Below are 8,801 nucleotides of genomic sequence, written 5' to 3'. Positions count from 1 at the left end.
AGAGCCCATAATAGCTTGTGGCTGCACACGGAAGTTTCTAGCATGAATAATCTTATAATCCCTTTGAGCCTGGGTGGCATTTCATAGGATGATCACACGGGTCCTCCGGGATCCCCTTGGGCAAGCACTGGGTTCTCCAGGTGCCCGGGCAAACCACTGGGTGCTCCAGGGTGCCCCAACCATTCCACCCAGATGTGTGTTTAAGTAGCCACCTTAAGTTAACCATTAATTAATAATCTCACATCTATCATGGATTCACTCAAACTCAATCCACGTCTACGAGCATAGCATAGCAACATGAGCATAACGTAGAAGTAACTCCCCAAGGTTTGATAATAAAAGGGCAATAGGTTCCTACCTCATCAACTACTTCCCAATATCCACATGTTATCAATCCTACTCATGCAATGTTTGAGGGTTGAAACTAATGCATAAAAACTGGGTAATGAAAAATATGATCAAAGTGTGAACTTGCCTCGTACTGTTGATGTAGAAGATTTGCACTCATAACTCCTGATAGTTCTACTCATCATACTCCGGTCAATCTAGCGTAAGCAAGCAATAGTAACCACACATAAGCAATCACTCAAAAGATCGGAAAGAACGAAGAAGACAATTCGAAAAATATCAAACCAACAAATAACTCTGCAACATAAAACAATTTCTAACATTAACAAAATTATGTGAATTTGGTCTTATCAGAAAGTTTAAGTCAAGAGCTTCGATTTGCAAAAAGAATCAACTAAATCGGAGTTATAAAACTCAAGTTATGAACAAAAGAAGTTTGAATACGAATCTGAACAAATTTCAAAATTTCAAAATTTCAAAAAGTTGATGTGACAGGTTCACTGGATAGGTGAAAACAAGACAAAACTATAGGCATTGGTTTGATCTGATTTGGATGAACGAGTAAAAAGTTATGGCTATTTAAAAAATCAGGGCTAAACTCTTTTACGAAAAAAATAGATATGACTAAAAATCTAGGTCTAATGTATAGATACATAGACTAATTGATAATCTAGTTATTCTGCCGTACTAGTCTAGAAATAAAAAATTACGAAAGTATAAAAAGAAAAGAAAACGAAGAAAGATACCTTTATAAGACAGAGAAAAGACGATTTCGAAGAGAGGAGACAATTTCCAAAAGTCCTTCTGAAGAGGAAAAAATATATTTTTTCATTAATGAATCTAGTCAAACCAAAATATTGATTTAACCCGAATTAGATAATTTTTGAAGGCTTTATGAGTCTATATTTATAGATGGAAAAGAGATTTAAGGGTCAAAGGCTAGACAATATGGGACTAAATATATACATACATAGATGAATTTTTTTAAAAAAAACCATAGGCTAAAAGTTAGGCCCGGGTGCGCACTGTAGTTTTTTTTAAACAAAATTCGGTCAAATAAAAAAAGGTTGGCTGGGCCTGGCCCATGTAGGAGAAAAGAAAATGATGGGGCGCCCGATGCCACTATACTGCGCATGTGGGCGACAATTTAGTTCCAGGCACACACGCAGTTTTCCTTTTTTTAATAGAAACAGAAAATGGAGAACGAAATAACGAATATAAAAGTAAAATTATATATAGGCATATTATATATCGAAATTTTCAAAAAAATATTTTCTACGACTTGAAAATTTTTCTAGCATCAAATATAATCCACACAAATTCAAATAAATCAAACAGTGCTACTGCTCTAATAGAATCCAATAAAAATCATTTTAAAATACCAAAATGATTTCAAATTTATTTCTCTCCAAGTTTCTAATGTAGGGAATCATTTTACCATGTTTTCCATATATTTTATTTTTGGAGAAAAATAATTTGAATAAAAACCAAATAACCCCAAATTGAAAATAATTTCAATGAGACTTTGAATTTAATTCTTTTAAAACTTCCAACTCATATTTCGTATGTTCCGAAGAAGTCATTTTATCTTCTCTCGTGGAAATCATTGAGTTGCATAAAGTTTCTGAGTTGGAAAATATTGCCAAATAAATTTCAAATATTTTCAAAACCCTTTTCATTTATTTAAATGGAAGGAGTCATGTCATCTTATCTCTAGGGTTTTTTATTTGAAAAGAATTTGAATTCACGGAGATCATAAAAGCAAAAAATGAAAGTTTGGGAAAGTCCTTTTATTCCCTCTCATTTAACTTTCAAAAAGTTTCGAATTTCAGTCAATCAATCACACAATAATCAAACAAAACTATCTATTTAATATAACATTCCAAAATTTAAAATTTTGGGATGTTACAAACCTACCACCCTTAACATGAATCCCGTCCTCGAGATTCGGAGAGGCTAGCAAGAAATAGGTTAGGGTTTGGGGGTCTCCTCAAAATCCATCGATTGTCGCGGGAGGGGGTCTGGGTGCTACCACCCTTAGAAGCATGGTTACGGTTCCATCAAAACTCATATACTTCCTCCTTTTCGTTGACACTGTCGATCCTCTCAGATCTTCAGGATAATTTCTTCTCTGGGACCTTCCGGTAGTGGCATAACCTTTTTCCTCAATTATTGTGTCCTTTCATCTTGGTAAGGTCCTTCTGTGGCTGGGTCTTCTTAGCTGACGGGTCTGGCGCCAATACTAAACAACTATCGATATCTCCTAGTGGTCAACAATTTATGGTTTTTCCTGCAACAAATGGGTCTGGGCTTTATTCTCACCGTATGACCTACGATTGGCAACAGCTGCCTTGTACCAGGGAAAAAAATACTTATACCATTCTAAGGTTCAAACACGATTTAATATCGTCGTCTCTCTACTATAGGGAAGTCACTCAGATTTACCATCCCATATAGCACGGCGAATAAAAAGAGTAAGTCGGTATGGTGATCAATCCATCCCGCACCCAAATCATTACCTTGTATATGGTTTAGCGAATCTCGCAAGTTAACACTCGGTCATCCTCACAAGCATTGCATAATTTCTCTTGTTTACGAACTGCGTTCGGAAAAATCCATTGATTCTGCAAGCCAAACAAACATCTATCGTTCCTTCACAACTCTCAGGTTTTGCGTTACTCCTATAAAATCGTTTGTCGATAAAATCATAACTTCTTCCAGGGTTTTTCCTTCAGCAAGAGTGTGCTTGCTTCTTGGCAGGTCCTGGGGCTTGTGGGTTATGGCCCATCTCATCACTTGCAAACCTTGAAATCATCATCGGGGGCAACTGATCATTACCCCAACATCCAGCTTCTTAGCAATCTTAAATCCATCCAATTGTATTGTCTCCTTTGCTTCTATTTGTACCAAATTAAGACGTGATTACTCAGACTCATCGTGGGGTTACACTTGCTCCATATTACCAGCATTCTACCTCCTTTATATCCAATAGTACTTCATCCCCTCATAATCTTAGGGTCCCCACATATCGAGATAAAACTCGTACTTACTTTGTCCAAAGTCCACTTCGTGCAACATCATTATCCCTTCCAGGGGTCAAGTGTCCTCACAGGGTACTACCACCCTTAAAATGCACAGATTCATCCATAGACCATAGTTCTCATATCCTCGAAAATGGTCAAAAACTTTCTTCATAGAGTAACAACTCATAAAATCCAAATCAGTACCAATGATACTAACTTTATTGATCCTCAAATTATTACAATCTCCTGCGCTTCCATTACATGCTTCAACTCAACACCGCAATATAAAAAAATTGTTCCCACTGCCACTACTATATTTCTTTTGTTGCAAACTCAACTATTTAGCACAAGGCTCCTTCTCCTTGGGGAATTCTCTGGCATAGTGCCCTGTTCCATTACAACGAAAACATATTACTTCTGACAAGTCTCAAGGTTTCCTTTTTGGGCAACCTATAACGCCCCAAGACCGGAGCTTCAGTGCCTTCCAGGGTTTCTGGGTTTCGTCGTGTGATTTGTTTGGTTCATCGCTTTCATCTTTGCATCATGTGCATTGCATCATGTCTCCATGCCATCATGTCATTTCTTTTCTTAACTCAACTAAATAAATTGCATGGATCTTTGGTCCATTTAAATCGAGGGATATTCACTATGGTGATTACTCTTTAAAACTTATTCTCCCAATATTTTAGGGAGCTATATAAATTATATTCCAATAATTTGGAATCACCCATAACACACGTGCAGATAATCCCATGCCTTTCTGCTTCGAGTTGATCTCCAAACCTTGCCGAAAATTCTTTCTTCTTTTTTTGAGGCTCCTCCAAAAGTCTCAACATTTTTGGACCTTCCCAAAACTCACTTCCATTCAAATCATTTGAATTAATTTCAAATGAGTTTGAATTCAACTTCAACCACGTGCCCACTTCTATTTTGCGGGATCAAGCTCATTTTTGCAAGTCCGGGGAAATTATCCCTATGTGCAAAATCCTTCCATAACCCTCTCCTTCTTTTCCCTCTCTCGATTTTCTTTTCTGTTAAAGGATATAAGAGAAGAGAGAGAGAGAGAGAGAGAAAAGCCCAGCCTAGGCCGACCTGCTAGGCCCAGCCGGCCCATCTAACTCCTCCAACCCTAGGCGCCCGAGCCACCTAGGCCCGATCCCCTACTCCTCCTTCATGCTTCATAGCGCCGCCAGGAGAGCGTTGCACGCGCACGCATCCCAATCCCCATCTCCCCTCGATCTCTCTTTATCGCTCGCAGTAGTCCCTTCCCTCGATCCCACCTCTCCCGTACGCCGCGCCACCTCTCCTCTCGTTCTCTTCCTTCCTCTTCTGCCCGCGTCCCTGTTCACCTCCTCTGCACCGCGCCCCAAGTCCCGAACCTCCATGGAGCTCGCGCCCCATCTTGCTCCAGGGTAAGGAACTCCCCCGTGCGTCTCCCTCCTCGCGCCCGTCCAGCAGGCCCCCGTGTTGCCGCCTCGCTCGCCAAGGCCCGCGAGGCCATCAACATCGTCGCACCCCTGCTGCCTCCCTCCCTTGGCGACCTTGACCTCGGGCCTGTTTCGCCTTGCCGTCGTGCACCTTGTCTCCTCTGCACCCATGGTGCCTCTCATGCTCCCCTGCACTACGAACCCCGAGCTCTGTCATTTCTGCTTCGCTCCGCTGCTACCGCCCCCATCTCCGGCCCCGTTCTCCTGCAACGCCCTTCCTCCTGATGCTCTGCACCAGCACCAAGTCATGGTCGATTTTGTTGTTTCATTGTTGGGCATGAGCAGCTATGGCTCGACATCTTCTGCCGCTGCTCGCCCACTGCCCACCAGAGGCCCTTATGTCTTGTTTCATTTTGGATGGGCAAGAATGTCGCCAAGACTCCGTGGACCGTCAGGCATTTTCTTTGAGATTTTTGCCAAGTACCACGACGACGCATCTTGTTCATCTACCGCCGTTTTCGAAACCGCTAAGAACGGCAAGTACCTCGGCAAGTACCTTGACGCCCGATGCATAGAACGACTACCGTCGCCGACGACCCGAGTACCACTACCGTCGACCCTCGAAGACTCCGTGGACGTCAAGGTCCTTGCCATGACCTCGAACATCTACGGAATGTGCACGACTACAAAATGGGTACCACTACCGTTGCCGAAGACCAGTGTAACGGTATCGTCATGTCCGACTACCGTCGCGTGAACAACTACTTCCACTACCGCCGTCGCGAGAACGCCTACTTCCCTCTACGAACTTGATCCGTTCCGATAAGGCACGCTTCACAAGGTATAACCATCGACATGACCGTCCGTGGACTGAATGCATGTTATGTGATACGAGATGAACCCCGTGTGCGTAGCGTGCCCGTTTGTTACGTGCACGACCCTCGGTTGCCATGCCGCCGACACATGGGACACCCGGTATCTGGGAGCGCCCCATCTTCTTTTTCTCGCTCCCGCCACTTCCTTTTGCACCGGTATCTCTATGAGCTACCGGAACTGATATGTTGCCGTGGCATCACTTTCGGATTCGTTGCCGTGGCACCCCTTTCGTTTCCGCCACGATGACAAATGCCTCGTATCTTATCATGACAACATTTTCATAAATATTGCATAAAACTTGCTCATGTCACCCGCATCAGGATAACAACAACTAAAATGTTTAAAATTGTTGTTTGCATTAAATTGCTAAATTGCATATGGGGATTTTTCGGACTTGTCGTTTTGTTGTTCCGGCCTCATTTAAACTTGCCTAGATAGATAATTTCTTATGCTTCCCCTCTTGCCATGCTAACAACATTTAATATTGTTGAGTACCTAAACGAGAGAGAACTAATTAAGTCATGGTGGTGTTTCGTTCAAATATGCAACTCCGTTGCATATTGAGCTCCATTAATTTGTAGGATTGTTTGTGCATTTTTCCATGCCATGCCTCATTAAACCGGAAATGCATCATACTTGTTTGCGCATCATGCCATGCTTATGTGATGGTTGTTTACCATGTGGTTTGCTTTCTTTCTGGTGTTGCTTCTTCGGGTTAGTTCCGGTAACGTCGCGTTGTGACGATCCACTCGACTACGTCCGTTTGTCTTCTTCATGGACTCGTTCTTCTTCCTTGCGGGATCTCAGGCAGATGACCATACCCTCGAAATCACTTCTATCTTTGCTTGCTTAGTGGCTCGCTCTTTTGCTATGCCTTTGCTGCGATACCTACCACTTGCTTATCAGGCCTCCCATAATTGTTGAACAAGCCTCTAACCCACCTTGTCCTAGCAACCGTTGTTTGGCTATGTTACCGCTTGCTCAGCCCTCTTATAGCTTGTTAGTTGCAGGTGAAGAATTGGAGCTTGTTCTTTTGGAACATGGATATTTTGTTGGGATATCACAATATCTCTTATTTAAATTATGCATCTATAACTTGGTAAAGTGTGGAAGGCTCGGCCTTATGCCTGGTGTTTTGTTCCACTCTTGCCGCCCTAGTTTCCGTCATATCGGTGTAATGTTCCCGGATTTTGCGTTCCTTACACGATTGGGTTATAATGGGAACGCCTTGACAGTTCGCCTTGAATAAAACTCCTCCAGCAAGGCCCAATATTGGTTTTACCATTCGCCACCTAGCCTCTTTTTTCCCTTGGGTTAGGCCAGCCCAAGGGTCATCTTATTTTAACCCCCCCCCCCGGGCCAGTGCTTCTCTAAGTGTTGGTCCAAACTGAGCGATGTCCGAGGCTACCAGGGGCAACCCTGGGCTGGCTTACCCGACGTCTGGCTCATCCAGTGTGCCCTGAGAACGAGATATGTGCAGCTCCTATCAGGATTTGTCGGCACATCTGGGTGGCTTTGCTGGTCTTGCTTTACCATTGTCGAAATGTCTTGTAACCGGGATTCCGAGTCTGATCGGGTCTTCCTGCTAGAAGGAACATCCTTCGTTGACCGTGAGAGCTTGTGATGGGCTAAGTTGGGACACCCCTGCAGGGATTTGAACTTTTGAAAGCCGTGCCCGCGGTTATGGGCAGATGGGAATTTGTTAATGTCTGGTTGTAGAAAACCTGAAGTTGACCTTAATTAAAATACATCAACCGCGTGTGTAACCATGATGGTCTCTTTCCGGCGGAGTCCGGGAAGTGAACACGGTGTTGGAGTTATGCTTGACGTAGGTTGTTCTAGGATCACTTCTTGATCATAGTTTCTCGATCGTGCCTTGCCTTCTCTTCTCGCTCTCATTTGTGTATGTTAGCCACCATATATGCTAGTCGCTTGCTGCAGCTCCACCTCATACCTTTTACCTTACCCATAAGCTTAAATAGTCTTGATCGCGAGGGTGTGAGATTGCTGAGTCCCCGTGACTCACAGATACTTCCAAAACCAGCTTGCAGGTGCCGATGATCGTGCAGATGACGCAACCAAGCTCAGGAGGAGCTCGATGAAGATCTTGTCCTTTGTGTTGTTCCATTTCCAGTTGATCAGTAGTGGAGCCCAGTTGGGGTCGATCGGGGGCCTTGTCGCATTTGGGGTTCTTCTTTTATTTTGGTTCCGTAGTCGGACCTTGAGTGTATTTGGATGATGTAATGCTTTATTCATGTAATTGTGTGAAGTGGCGATTGTAAGCCAACTATGTATCTCTTTTCCTTATGTATTACATGGGTTGTGTGAAGATTGCCTCACTTCCGACATTGCTTTCAATGCGGTTATGCCTCTAAGTCATTCTTCGACACATGGGAGATATAGCCGCATTGAGGGTGTTAAAGTTGGTAAATGTCAGAGCCTTCCCCGACCTTAGGAGCCCCCACTGCTTGATCGAATTAGCTGACGAGTTGAGTCTAGAAAAATGTTTTGAGTCATTTAGGAATATATATCGGAGAGGTTTAGAATTTTTTTACTCTCCTAGTCCCTTCGTCTCTGTAGTAAGGCATCCTGACATAGAGTTTGACTCTTCTTCTCTTCAATTTCACTAAATTTTTTTTTTAGGATCACGCGGTATCTTGGAGTCGTTCCAATGGTTTTGTGACGAGAACATTGTTCTTGGTGCCTCCTGACATTTAGCGTTTGTGGCAGTGTCCCGGGGAGTTGAGCTCCGAGGGGTTGTCGTCACAATTTTATCGCTGCAGTTCTGGAATACCTGAGTTTAGTTTCGCCGACATCGAAAATCTCTTTTATGCAGTTGTTGGTGAGTTAACCTCGACGCCACCCAGTACTGGGGCGGGAGTTCGGGAGTATTGCCATAACTTGTATAACGGATGCTTTTCGAAGGTTGAGGTAGACGATTTCCGAAGTTTTTCTTGGTTATGTGTTGAAGGATGGATACAGCTGGATGTAGGATTTGCTAGTTTTGGGTGAGATATTATGCTTCCCCTGTATCCCCAACACCTGATTGCATAACCGGAAAAATTTCAGGAGTTTATAAGTGGGAATTCAAGTAGCTCTTAGGATATCTTTCTGATAGATGTATGAT

The sequence above is a fragment of the Triticum urartu genome, chromosome 2 (assembly GCF_003073215.2).
Source record: "Triticum urartu cultivar G1812 chromosome 2, Tu2.1, whole genome shotgun sequence".
NCBI classification, from domain to species: Eukaryota; Viridiplantae; Streptophyta; class Magnoliopsida; order Poales; family Poaceae; genus Triticum; species Triticum urartu.
The sequence above is the reverse complement of the archived record's forward strand: the minus strand, read 5'-3'. Positions refer to the sequence as shown.